Here is a 12,163-nt window from a genome sequence, read left to right as displayed (position 1 = left end):
CTGCAGGCCTCCTCCTCCTGTTAAGGAGGAGCTGCCTGCAGCCGACAACTGTCCGGCGGATTGACCTGACATCTGAGCCCGGCACCTCGGGGAAGTGCCGGGCTCGCATCAGACACTGATCAGGGCCGCGGGGGGGGAATGCAGGAGTCCGGGAAGGGAGGTGCGGGCAGGCGGCCGCCGGGAACGCGGCCGGCCGCCGCTCCACCTTTATGCGCCGGCGCACACTGGGGGAAGACTCTGTTGCCAGAGTTTTAGTTGCGCCTGCCACGGGCGAGGCAGGCGCAACTGAATTTCGGCTTGGGGCCGGGTTACCACGGCAACCGGGACGCTGCGCACACCGATGACGTCATCGGTGCCGGCGCAGCGCTACCGGTGCAACGCCGATTTAGGGCCCCAGGGAATTTCTCAACTGGCCATAACTCCGGCGCTAGGCCCTCTAGCGCCTCAAATGCGGCGCTAAGCCTACCGAATTTCTAGGCCATAGTTTGATGTTAGTCAGCTGTGGCTCAGTAGGTAGCACTCTTGCCTCTGAGTCAGAAGGTTGTGGGTTCAAGTCCCACTCCAGAGACTTGAGCACATAATCTTGGCTGACACTCCAGTGCAGTACTGAGGGAGTGCTGCACTGTCAGGGGTGCCGTCTTTAAGATGAGACGTTAAAATGAGGCCCCGTCTGCTCTCTCAGGCTGGACGTAAAAAATTCGAAGAAAAGCAATGGAGTTCTCCCCGGTGTCCTGGCCAATATTTATCCCTCAACCAACACCTAAAAACAGATTATCTGGTCATTATCACATTGCTGTTTGTGGGAGCTTGCTGTGCGCAAATTGGTTGTCGCGTTTCCTACATTTCAACAGTGATTAAACTTCAAAAAAGTAGTTAATAGGCTGCAAAGCGATTTGGGACGTTCTGAGGTCGTGAAAGGCGCTATATAAATGCAAGCTCTCTCTTTATACTCATTTTCAGCAAATTGTACTGTATAAAAAGCCACGTGAGAACTGAGGTCTAACCTGATAGAGGTCCAGCTGCACAAAAAACTTTCCAAAACCTTTTATTAACTGTTTAAGAATCTCCCAAGGGACATTAACCTGCCTGCTCACAATTGAAATATTTTGATTTTACAATGAAAATGTTCATTTCTTTCTCCAAGAGAAGTGCTTTTCACCTGCTCCAAATGACGAAAAGTGACCGTGTTTCTGCCCAATTGGAAATTCATTTCCTTGCCGTGTGCTGTAAATATTGCTTTTGGCACCATGCATGTAACAACGCTGGGGAAATCAGACAGTGGGAAAAAAAACACTTTTATTCAATACTTTAGTGGCCCCTGTTTCATGAGAGAGACTGCGTTTGTCTCAAGCAATGTACACTTGGAGTATGAAAACTGGCTGAATGATCAGCAGGGTTTGAATTCCAAGACATTCCACTGCAGGGAATTATCTGTGGCTTTTACAAGATGAGATGCAGTGCACGGCTCCCAACTTTGTGAATTACAGCTGCACAAAAGACATAAAACTGTGCAAACTTTTACTGGAATGGTGCCCTCTTTAACAGCTAACAACCATGCTTCCTGCAAAAGGCAACTCTGGGGTCGGGGGGGGGGGGGGGGGGGGGCGGCGGCGGTAGGCGGTGCAGGGGGGGGGGGGGGGGGGGCGGTAGGCGGTGCAGGGGGGGTGGGGGAGGAAAAAAGTGTTTTATCAGCCCGGTGATCAAAAAATGTTGCAGAAAAAAGCTCCATTGTATCCTCGGATCCCATTAATGTTCTTCAGGGCTGAGGTAATTCACCAGGGGGTTGAAGGGCCACATATGGCTATGATTGGTCTGCTGAAATATACAGCCATCAAGTGAAAGAGCCCTTAGATAAAGGCCCGTTTGTTCTTAAATGGGAATTAATGGCAGGAGGAGGTTTTGCTGGGCAGACACAAGATAGGGAAAGGCACGGCAACAATTCATCCTCAGTTCAAAGCTACTTTCTCTCATCACCTTCCCCCTCCCCCAAGAAACTGTGACTTTCCGATTTAAAAAAATCAATGGTACCTAATAAATTGTCATATACCTTCACGTACCCAGAAAGCTCTCAGAGCCGTTCACACAGTCACTAGGTTCTGAAAGGAATTGTATAAATTACCCACCTACTGCAACCTAACACAATCCTTTCTCAAAGTGGTAGTACTCACTGAAAATGGTTTCTAATCAGTTACCAGATCTCTTTGAAAGGACTTCTTGGGTTTCAAGGATAGAGTGGGCCTGAAATCGAGCAGGAACGCAGGGGGGGGGGGGGGGTGCTGGGGCAGGAGAACGAGGCCGAATCGTGCGGCCAGGCCTACTACTGCCTCCTGGCCCCAAACTCCATTCCCCCACCCCCCTCTTGCCGGTCACCCCCTCCTGTCCCACCACCTAGAAATGCTAGTGGAGTGGGGCCCAGCTCCCTGGCCCATTTCCCTCCCGTCCACCCCTCTTACTGTCACATCCCAGGAAGGATACATCAGCCTTGGTGGGGGTGCAGCACAGGATCACCAGAATGATACCGGGACTCAAAGGGTTAAAGTAGGAGGACAGGTTGCATAGACTAGGATTGTATTTCCCTGAATTTAGAATTGCACAGAAACAGGCCGTTCGGTCCAACTGGTCTATGCTCCACACGAGCCTCCTCCCACCTTACATCATCTCACCCCATCAACATATCCTTCTATTCCTTTCTCCCTCGTGTACTTATCCAGCTTCAATAACAGCAACAGTTTGCATTTATATAGCACCTTTAACGTAGTAAAACATCCCAAGGCGCTTCACAGGAGCGTTATTGAACACAATTTGACACGGAGCCATATAAGGAGATGTTCGGTCAGTTGACCAAAAGCTATGTCAAAGAGGTGGGTTTTAAAAGGAGGAGAGAGACATTTGGTGAAGTTTAGGGAGGGAGTTACAGAGCTTAGGGCCTAGGCAGCTGAAGGCACGGCCGCCAATTAAAATCGAGGATGCGCCAGAGGCCAGAATCGGAGGAGCGCAGAGATCTCGAAGGGTATTCGGGCCGGAGGAGAATACTGAGATAGGGAGGGTCGAGCCATGGAAAGATTTGAAAACAAGGATGAGAATTTTATAATTGAAGGGTTGCCGGACCAGGAGCCAGCGAACACAGGGTTGTTGGGGGAATAGGACTTGGTGCAAGTTAGGATATTTCCCATTAAATGCTATTCGCCTCAACTACTACATGTGGTAGCAAGTTTCACATTCTCACCACTTTGAGTAAAGAAGGTTGAGGGGTGATCTAATGAAGGTGTTTACAATGATAAAAGTATTTGATAGAACAGATAAAGAAAAAATATTTCCTCTGGTCTGGGAATTACAATTAGAGCTAGGCCATTCACGAGTGAAATCAGGAAGCACTTTTTCACACAACGGTGTGTAGAAATCTGGGATTCTCTCCCCCAAATGGCTGTGAATGCTGGGCAATTGGAGCTTTCAAGTCTGAGATCAATAGATTTTTGTTAGGTAAGGGTATCAAAGGATATGGAGCAAAGGCAGCTAAATGGAGTCGAGATACAGATCTAATTGAATGTTGGAACAGGCTCAAGGGGCTGAATGGCCTACTCCTGTTCCTATATTCCTATCTCCACTCCCTAAGGCTACACAGTGAAATCATATGCCCATTGTACAAGTGTCAATGTAGAAACAGGGCCAAGATGAGGCTTTCTGTCTGTCTGACTCTCTCTCTCTCTCTCTCTCTCTCTCTCCAAATACAGGAAACTTTCAATTTACCGGCACCTAAAATAACCGGAAATCTCGGTTAACCGGCAAAATTCAGGAGTAGGCTCAGGTAAGTTTTACTTCATATTGTACTTGCCTCCCTCCATCTGTTGCTGTGCAAGGGTGCGGCTACAGCTGTTGCTAAGCTACAGAGACGCTTGGAACTTGTGGCCATTGTTCTGAACCTGTTGCTAAGCAACAGGGTTTGTTGCTTTATATGGAGCTCTCAGCTCTCCGTATCTTTTACTATAGCTTTCGGTTATCCGGAATTTTTGATGAACCGGCACCACGTCGGTCCCGTCGGTGCCAGATAAAAAAAAGTTTCCTGTAGGCTCCCTTATGCTTATAGGCCTAGATCTCTGGGGCGATTCTTCTGCAGCACCACCTGATTTGCCTGACTTGCAGCAGCAGCCTCCCTCTCAGTGGTGGGAATCCCACTGGAGCCCATCCTGCACAGAAAATGACCCAGGACCCAGGGAGCGGGGCAGGCAATGGCAGCTCCCCACCACTACACCACCCCAAAGACGGAAATCAAGGTTAAGCAACTTATTTTGTGTGGGCTGGGATCTCACATATTTAAATAGAGATTCTGCACTTCCTTGCTAAAGTAGTGCTGTTTATTATAACCTGCATCCAGTGAACCCGATAGTGGATTACAGCCCTTCTCCCATCCACCGACAGATTGATCTGACACCATTAAAGATCATGGCTGGTGTTGACTGCACAGTACATGGAAAGCACTGAGCTGCAATTTTACCTTCTAAATGAAAGAATTTCTGATAATTTGCAACAGTAAGCATGTTTAAAGTAAGGGGAACACGAGCAAAATATTACAAATGCTGGAAATCTGAAATAAAAGCAGAAAATGTCTTATGAGGAAAGGTTGAGCAGGTTGGGCCTATACTCATTGGAGTTTAGAAGAATGAGAGGCAATCTTATTGAAACATATAAGATTCTGAGGGGGCTTCACAGGGTAGATGCAGAGAGGCTGTTTCTCCTCGTGGTGGAATCTAGAACTAGGGGGCATAGTTTCAGGATAAGGGGTCGCCCATTTAAAACAGAGATGAGGAGGAATTTCTTCTCTCAGAGGGTCGTGAATCTTTGGAATTCTCTACCCCAGAGAGCCGTGGAGGCGGAGTCATTGAATATATTCAAGGCGGAGATTGACAAATATTTGAGCTACAGGGGAGTCAAGGGGTATGGGGAGCGGGCGGGAAAGTGGAGTTGAGGCCAAGATCAGATCAGCCATGATCTTATTGAATGGCGGAGCAGGCTCGAGGGGCCGAATGGCCGACTCCTGCTCCTACGTCTTATGTTCTTAAAATGCTGGAAATGCTCAGCAGGTCAGGCAGCATCTGTAGAGAGAAAAACAGAGTTAACATTTCAGGCCGATGACCTTTCGTCAGAGTTCTGATAAAAGGTCATCGACCTGAAGCGTTGACTCTGTTTCTCTCTCCACAGATGCTGCCTGACCTGCTGAGTGTTCCCAGCATTGTCTGTTTCTATTTTACATTTAAAGTAGACGGCATATTTATTGTTACTTCTTCGACACACAAAGAAAAAGAAAAAAAAAAAAAAAAAATCGCCAAACTAAAAGGAATTCTGACTGGGGAGGGAAAGCTAAGAGAGAGGTTGTCACAATTTATTTATTTATAAGATATACAGCGGGTGATTTTAACCTAACCCATGGGAAACTGACGGGATTGAATCAGATGCCTGTTTTACATGCTGCTCGATGGAGAGTAAAATGGGCGACCATTCCAATCCCATCAGTTTCCCGCCTGTTAGGTTAAGTGGAAATGAACCCCCACAGTCTCTCAGTGCCCCTGGGCTCTGGGGTAGGGAAGCTCAGCCAGTGTCCCTGGGCTCTGGGGTAGGGAAGCTCAGCCAGTGTTCCTGGGCTCTGGGGTAGGGAAGCTCAGCCAGTGTCCCTGGGCTCTGGGGTAGGGAAGCTCAGCCAGTGTTCCTGGGCTCTGGGGTAGGGAAGCTCAGCCAGTGTCCCTGTTTTTGATGGCTGTCCAGGTACCCCCAGCTGGAAAGTGCAGCAATGCGGAATTCAGGCCTAGGACAGCACCAGGCTCAGCTGCGATGTCCTCCATGGTCAAATAGCCTGCCAAGGCCCACGGTCTTCAGCTGTGGCTCAGTGGTAGCACTCTCGCCTGGGAATCAGAAGGTTATGGGTTCGAGTCCCACACCAGAAACTTAGGCACATAAAACTAGGCTGACAGTCTAGTGCAGTATTGAAGGAGTGCTGCACTGTCGGAGGTGCTGTCTTTCAGATGAGACATTAAACTATGATCCTGACTGCCCTTTCAGGTGGAAATAAAAGATCCCACGGCACGATTTCGAACAACAGCAGGGGAGTTCTCCCTGGTGTCCTGGACAACATTTATCCCTTAAACATCACAAAAACAGATTACAGTATCTGGTCATTATCACATTGTTGTTCTGGGACCTTGCTGTGATAAATTGACTGTTGTGTTTCCTATATTACAACAGTGACTACAATTCAAAAGTACTTCATTGGCTGTAAAGTGTTTTGGGACGTCCTGAAATTGTGAAAAGCGCTATATAAATGCAAGTCTTTCTTTTTTCCATTATTTCCTTCCCAATAACGGGATGACAGAAGCTTGTGATTTTGAAATCTGAATTTTGATAATGCGATTTCATTAACACGTTGAAGGACTAGCAGCCAATGACAACGCAGCTGTAGCAACAATCTGTTAAAGCTTTGGTTGCAGTTAATAAGACCCTTAAATGAGAAAACACGTAGAACCAGCTGTCAAGCGTGCAACATTTGCGCTCAACAAAGGTTGAGTAAATGCCGATCAGTGCAAGAGACTGCTTTTCCAGACACACATCTGCAACGGTGTAAGAGGAGACGGAGGTGACTTCAACAGCCGTCTGGCCATGGATTATGTTTTCTTCCAAATCCCCACAGACCCACTCCCATTAAAATGTAGTCCTTTTTTAAAATAGTTTTAAAAGTGATTTTTCCACAAAACATACAATGTGAGTAGGGTTGCCAACCCTCTCCAGGAATGAAAGATTAATCTCCAGGGCAGTGCTACAAACGACCCAGGAGGAAAACCATTCAAATAAATGGGTTGTGTTTACGTTTTTTGAACACGTTTTGTTTATTAGTTTTTAAAATATTGGAGATTGGAATAAAGGCTGTTTGAGTGACAGTCAAGATTCATCCCATTGGGTAACAAAAAGTTTATTCGCTTTCCGATTGGCCGTGCGAAGGGGGTGAAACGCGAGGATGGACGTGTCTGGTGACCAATAGCGGGAATGTGGGGGCGGGGCGGTTGAAGGCAGGCGGTCATGTGATGAAACCTGGAATACGTCCAAGCTGAGTTAACAACCCTAGAGACGCGAGTGTTTATCTTTATAAAAAGCTGCATCATATTAGGCATCCAATGTTTTAAGCTTTGTTGGAAATTATAAGAACTACAAATGAGAGCATACTATGATTTTCACATGGTATCTTGATAAATGCATTTGCTATACTGTACATACGCACTTCAGTTATGTACAAAGTTTATTTTATCTTAATAAAGCTTCTATTAAATCCTATAGTTTTTCAAACAATTACCTTGATATAATATTCTCTTTCCTGAAAGCAAGAACTGTTTTTAAATGAAGTTAATGTGGTGTTGAATTCCAGCATCATACTTACAGACATCTTACCAAATATTTACATTTATTAAAGGAATAACTTGCATTTCTATAGCGTCTTTCACGACCAATGAAGTACTTTTGAACTGTTGTATTGTAGGAAACGCGGCAGCCAATATGCGCACAGCAAGGTCCCACAAACAGCAATGATCAGACAATCTGTTTTTGTGATGTTGGTTCACAGATCACAGAATCACAGAAACCCCACAGTGCAGATAGAGGCCATTTCGGCCCATCGAGCCTGCACCGACACATATCCCACCCGATCCCCGTAACCCCTACACCATCACATATCCCACCCTATCCCCGTAACCCCACGTATTTAATCCCCCTAACACTAAGGGTCAATTTATCATAGCCAATCAACCTAACCTGCACATCTTTGGACTGTGGGAGGAAACCGGAGCACCCGGAGAAAACCCACGCAAACACGGGGAGAATGTGTAAATATTGTCAGGACACTGGGGAGAACACCAAAACGTTAATCTCATTGCTATTTGTGGGGCTTTGCTGTGTGCAAACTCTCTACCTCTCTTTCCTCCTTTAAGACGCTCCATAAAACCTACCTTTTCGACCAAGCTTTTGGTCACCTGCCCTAATATCTCTTTATGTGGCTCAGTATCAAGTTTTGTCTGATAACGCTCCTGTGAAGCACCTTGGGATGTTTTACTATGTTAAAGGCGCTATGTATGTTGTTGTTGTTGTTACTGAATTTGCCTAGCTAACAGCGACTACACTTCAAAACCAACTCATTGGCTGTAGAGCACTTTATAATGTCCTGAGGATATAAAAACCACTATCTAAATGAAAGTTCTTTCTTCCCATTAGGTACACTTATCAAGCTTTGTAGGTGATATCAGAATTCAATGAATCAGCTTCATTACTGCAGCAACATTAACGTAGAAGGAATCTAGATTTAAGTTTTAAACAATACACCACAAATCTGCCACTGATCTCTAGTAATATTTTTTCCTTTCCAGCTATTTTAATTTTTCTTTCTGTTAGTCGCTTTGTCGCTCTCTTTTTTTCATTGGCTTCAAATGGCAAGTACAATCTGAATTGCAATGCTATTCATTTTATTTGATGGGGAAGGAAGTTCACTCCATGCTTTGCTGTCCATAGTTTCACTACAATCATCATGCAACCCACAGGCCTTTAAAACCCAACCTTAGCATTGTCTAAGCCCCACGCCTCGATTTATGATAAATACAACTTCCATCTCATTCTGCTCAGAGCTGGCATTGTCCTGTGATCCGGGCCTTGGCCCTTCACCCGGGTTTCTCAATGAAAAACACACCACGTGCACGACTTTTCCATTTCCATTCACATCTTCTTCCCGTACACCCTCACTCTCAACACGTACAATTGTCTAAACGACAGGGCAAATCCTTGTATAAGCGTTTTTGTTCACAGTCAGCCACGCACACACTGCATCACCTCAGCCCTGTCCCGATAGCTCCAACAGTCCGGGCACCCAGCCTAGAATCTGAAAGTTGGTAATAATAGTGTGGTAATTTTGTAGCTCATCTTAGCCTGATGGGAGAGTTTCCAGAGACAGTAATGTGTCGACAGTACTCTGGTAAAAGCCACAAATAAACAGGGAATTAAATGATTGTATTTGAACCTGTGTAAGAGAACCTGCCTCTGCCAAATCAGCTCCAACTCTCGCATTACTCTTCCTTTATTAAGCCAGCACAGATTTGTTATCTTCTGTTCTTAAAATGCTCATTTCAGCTTTCCCCTCTTCTTCCCCCCCAGCTATAGAAATTACTCGCCCAGCCCAAGAGGCCGAGTGTCACCCAGCAATCCCCTGTGGATGGATGTTCCTCACTGGCAGGGTCACCTTCACACATGTAAAGTTAACAGTTTAGACCTTCTCTGAGCCAATTACGGACAGCAATCAGAAAAGAATTCAAAGTCACGAAGGTCAGGGCCCATTCCCTCTCTCCGTGCCCGTTCTCTCTCCCTCCGTGTGCCCGTTCCTTCCCTCTACTTGTACCTTCGCTTCTCTCACTGCAGTGGGGGTACATCTTCAATGTCACTAACTGCAGGTCTGACACCTGCGGAATGCTGCACCAGCTCCCATTAATGATCTTCAATAAGAACCAAACAATTTGAATATGGCTTTTCTCTGAAATTTTTGCTAACATTTGTCAATCGATTTTTGGAGGGATACAAATCAGCCCTCAGTCTGTTTGCACTTTCTGCCAATACTGCTTCATCTTTTGCTGATGTGGGTTCTTTCTGTAAAATGATTGAGCAGAGGAAAACGCGGCTCAATATTGTCACTTCCTCACGGTTAGTTCACTGTGCGTGAATGGCTGGATCATAAAGTAGAGCAAATGCGCCACCTACTGGTGAAATTCAATAACAAACTCTGTTTTAATTCATGGATTAAACGCTATATAAAGTTATAACTAGCCAATGATTGAATGTACAACAAGACAGCAGTGTACCTGTTGATATACAGGAAACTTTGGTTTATCCGGAGGTTGTATGTCCGGAAACCTCCATCTACCGGCAGAAATCAGGAGCCGTTTTGTTAGTTTTTTTTTCTTCTCGTGGCTTTTTTTTCCTCGTGGCTTTTTTTCCAACAGTCAGGCTCTGCAAAGTCTCTCTGAAGCTGTTGCTAAGCTACAGAGACGCTACCAAGGTACGGCCGACTGTTTAGAAGCTGTTGCTAAGCAACAGTGTTTGTTGCCAGATACGGAGCTACAAATCTCCGTATGCTTCAACATTAACGCTGGTTTGTCCGGCAGTTTTGATAGATCGGCAACAGCTCGGTCCCGTCGGTGCCGGATATCACAAAGTTTCCTGTAACAATGTGAATTATTTGTTTCTTTTCCAACATCTATTAATATTGGCAGGTCACAATCTATGTTCTGAAAGAAAGTTAATATACTTGGGGGGAGAAATTGGGTGAGTAGCGCCACCTGTTAGCGCCTAAAGAGGCAGTCAGTAGCTGTAGCGCCACTGGCTGCGTCTCCGGCGATATTCAGTAGGGGCGCTAATGGTGGCGTTAGGCATTTCCGCTGCGCCGCCACCGATGACGTCACCGGTGTGCGCAGCGCCCCATTCGCGATATTTGGTAGCGAACGCTGCAGTTGCGCCGCTCGCTACCCGCGCCCGGTTCACGGGGCCTTACTGTGCCAGCAGCGGCGCAAGCTAAGGTGGAGGTGCGGGGCGGCCACTTTTTCGGCGGCCGCCTGCCAGCACCTCCATCCCCGGCCTCCTAACCACCCCCCTCCCACGGCATTGCCGGCTGTTTCCCGAGAGCCCGGCACTTCTCCTTGGTGCCGGGCTCATTTGCCGGCACTCGCGAGCGGGGATCGTGCTGTTGCAGGCACCTCCCCCTTAACAGTGGGAGGAAGGCCTGCAGTACCGCAGCGTGCCGTGCCGCAGCATGTGGCGCTGCGGCACGTTGCGCTGCGATAATCAGTTTCAGCGCCCTAAGAGGGACGCGGAGCGCCTCGAGCCTCACCCCGTCTCCCTCGAGGGGCTCAGGCGACTTTTGCGCCACTTTGGCGCCCCAACCCAATTTCTAGGCCTTGAAGTCAACTGCCGCGGCCTTGCATTCTCCCCTCCTCCCAGTCATAACACCACCCCTTTCACAGAAAACATATGGTATTGAGCCACAATGATCAGATTTAATCCCAAGTTAGCTGGGATCAGTTGGAGTGGGGTTGGGGAGTCTGGAGGCTCTAGTTATTTGTAAGAGAGAGATGGAAGAACAAACTTGCATTTATAAAACACCTTTCACAACCTCAGGGTGTCCAAAAGTGTTTTATAGCCAATTAATTACTTTTAAAGTGTAGTCCCTGTTGTAATGTAGGAAACGTGGCACAGCACAGCAAGGTCCCACAAACGGCAATGAGATTAATGGGCAGATTATCAGTTTTAGGCTGAAGGAGTAATATTGGCTCGGACACTGGGAGAACTCTCCTGCTCTTCTTAAAATTGTGCCACGGGATCTTTTACATCCACCTGCAGGAACAGGTGAAAGGCAGCACCTCTGACAATGCAGCACTCCCTCAGTACTGTACTGAATTGTCAGCCTAGATTACATGCTTAGGTCCTGGAGCAGGGCTTGAAGCCATAACCTTCTAACGCAGGGAGAATGCTACCATTAAGCCAAGGCTGACTTCTAACACCTTTAACGTAGAAAAAACATCCAAGGAGCTTCACAGAGCCATAATCAGAAATAAATAGACTCTTAGCCAAAGAAGAGATATCAGGAGGTGTGGCCACAGCTGGGTCAAAGAGGTTGGGTTTTAAGGAGGGTCTTAAAGGAGGAGAAGGGGTGGAGAGTTGGAGGAGTTTAGGGAGGGAATTCCAGATCTTAGGGCCTAGGCGGCTGAAGGAACGGCCAACAATGGCGGGGCAAAGGGAGGAGGTGATACACAAGAGGCTAACGTCAACGGAACGGATAGTTTAGAGGTGGAATAGTTTAGACCTTAAAATTAGAGCCAGGCCGTTCAGGGGTGATGTCAGGGAGCACTTCTTCACACAAAGGGTAGTGGAAATCTGGAACTCTCTTCCCTAAAAGGCTGTTGAGGCTGGGGGTCAATTGAAAATTTCAAAACTGAGATTAATAGATTTTTGTTAGACAAGGGAATTAAAGGTTATGGAACCAAGACGGAGTTAAGATACAGATCAGCCATGGTCTAATTGAATGGCGGAACAGGCTCGAGGGTCTGAAAGGCCTACTCCTGTTCTTATGTTCCTGTGAAATGAAACTTCATTCAAT

At 46.8% G+C, this 12,163-nt stretch overlaps 1 protein-coding gene across 2 annotated transcripts in view; it reads right to left on the bottom strand.

Annotated features, from left to right (window-relative positions):
* The window catches only part of LOC147098519 (paladin-like), a 214,348-nt gene that overhangs the window by 137,389 nt on the left and 64,796 nt on the right, over positions 1-12,163 (bottom strand). The gene's annotated exons all lie outside the window — the stretch shown is intronic.

The sequence above is a fragment of the Somniosus microcephalus genome, chromosome 29 (genome assembly GCF_052327205.1).
Source record: "Somniosus microcephalus isolate GS21.2 chromosome 29, FLI_Smic_1.0, whole genome shotgun sequence".
NCBI classification, from domain to species: Eukaryota; Metazoa; Chordata; class Chondrichthyes; order Squaliformes; family Somniosidae; genus Somniosus; species Somniosus microcephalus.
The sequence above is the reverse complement of the archived record's forward strand: the minus strand, read 5'-3'. Positions and strand labels throughout refer to the sequence as shown.